This window comes from Schistocerca americana, chromosome 2 (assembly GCF_021461395.2).
Source record: "Schistocerca americana isolate TAMUIC-IGC-003095 chromosome 2, iqSchAmer2.1, whole genome shotgun sequence".
Classification (NCBI taxonomy): Eukaryota; Metazoa; Arthropoda; class Insecta; order Orthoptera; family Acrididae; genus Schistocerca; species Schistocerca americana.
Window position 1 is genome coordinate 1060762118 of NC_060120.1, and position 2112 is coordinate 1060764229.

Here is a 2112-nt window from a genome sequence, read left to right on the forward strand (position 1 = left end):
CTTCTGAGATAAGTCGTAGGGCCAGTGTTTCCTCGCGTGTTACAGCATTTCTGTGGAATCCAAACTGATCTTCCCCAAGGTCGGCTTCTATCAGTTCCTCCAGTCGTCTGTTAAGAATTCGTGGTTGTATTTTGCAGCAATGACTTATTAAACTGATAGTTCGGTAATTTATGCACCTGTCAAAACCTGCTTTCTTTGAGATTGGAATTACTATATTCTTGACAAACTGCCTGGTGGTTTCTAATGACTCTGAGCACTATGCGACTTAACTTCGGCGGTCATCAGTCGCCTAGAACTTAGAACTAATTAAACCTAACTAACCTAAGGACATCACACACATCCATGCCCGAGGCAGGATTCGAACCTGCGACCGTAGCGGTCGCTCGGCTCCAGACTGTAGAGCCTAGAACCGCACGGCCACTCCGGCCGGCCCTGGTGGTTTCTGTCTCGGGTTCTTCGGCCGACGTTCGTCTGATCTCTTTTCTGACGTTTCGCCAGCACGAGTGGCTGGCACTGTCAATGTTTCACCCTCTATTGCTGATGGTGAACTGGAGCCGAGCTCTCGGCCGCAGGCTACAGACCGTACCTGGCGCGCCAACGTCCGAGGGCTTCTCTGCGGTCATTTCCAGTGCTGTTCTCTAGCTACCTGCTGCGGCCGTTCGCTGCATCCATTCATCTTGAGGCTTTCCTCCTTCTTGTTGAAGCTGTTCTCGTGCTTCTCTGAACAAGCGAGTGTGTAGTTCTTCTCTACAGCCACAACTTCCGTGTCGGCAAATTTTACTACGTGGTCCGTCTCACACAGCGAGTGCTCTGCCACAGCCGATTTCTCCACCTGCCCCAACCTGCAGTGCCGTTTATGTTCTGCAATCCTGGTGTTGACAGATCGTCCACTCATTTCAACATAAATTTTTCCGCATGCAGTATAGTCCTGGCACTGCATATGGGTGACTTTTCTCCTTTGCCGATCTGAGACATTCTTTGATTTTCTGTGGCGGCTTGTAAATAGTCTTTACGCTGTTTTTGCGCAGTATACGGTCGATTCTGTTCACTCCTCTGGTAATGTTTGACAAAAAGGTCGTACCCGACATTTCTTTGTCTGATTTTTCACTTCGCCGAGTGATTGGCTCTTTTATACTTCCAATATCATTTGTGGTGTACCCATTACTCCTCAAAACATTTTCCAAGTATTGTATTTCGCGTCAGAGGTGCTGTGAATCACATATTCGTCTTACCCGCGTTACAAGCGTCTCAATCATGCTTCCTGGCAGATTAAAACTGTGTGCCCGACCGAGACTCGAACTCCGGACCTTTGCCTCGAGTCTCGGTCGGGCACACAGTTTTAATCTGCCACAAAGTTTCATATCAGCGCACACTCCGCTGCAGAGTGAAAATCTCATTCTGGAGTGATTTGATAGTTTGTGAAGGTATCGGTTCGTATGTGTCGGTTTTCAATACGCGCTGTGTCCCAGGTTTTCACCATCCCTTCTTACCAGCACATCTAAAAAAAGTAGCCTTTTTCCTTCTCGACTTCCATAAAGCAGTCCGTCTTCAGGCTACGAGTGGCCTACCGGGACCATCCGACCGCCGTGTCATCCTCGGTGGAGGACGCGGATAGGAGGGGCGTGGGGCCAGCACACCACTCTCCCGGTCGTCGTTGACCGAAGCCGCTACCATTCGGTCGAGTAGCTCCTCAATTGGCATCACGAGGCTGAGTGCACCCCGAAAAATGGCAACAGCGCATGGCGGCCTGGATGGTCTCCCATCCAAGTGCCGACCATGCCCGACAGCGCTTAACTTCGGTGATCTCACGGGAACCGGTGTATCCACTGCGGCAAGGCCGTTGCCCTCTCTACTTCCATAGTAAATTTTATGTTGGCATGGAGACTGTTCAAGTGTCTTAGGAAGTCACCGAGCTGCTCTTCACCACGGCCCCATGCAACAGACTATACTTGAAACCATACAAGATAGGGCTAGGTCTCTTCAGAAACAAAATAAAAGTCCCCTAGCAGTTCTACAACACAGGGATCATTCAAATACAGATCTGTTGAAGTTTGTTACGAAGAAATTCAACATTGCAAGATTCCGAGGTATGTTTATGCCGAATACATTACC

General features: G+C 49.3%; 1 pseudogene; it reads right to left on the reverse strand.

Moving 5' to 3' along the window:
• Positions 1–1727: 1727 nt before the first annotated feature.
• LOC124597528 lies at positions 1728–1845 on the reverse strand (annotated as a pseudogene).
• Positions 1846–2112: the final 267 nt, after the last annotated feature.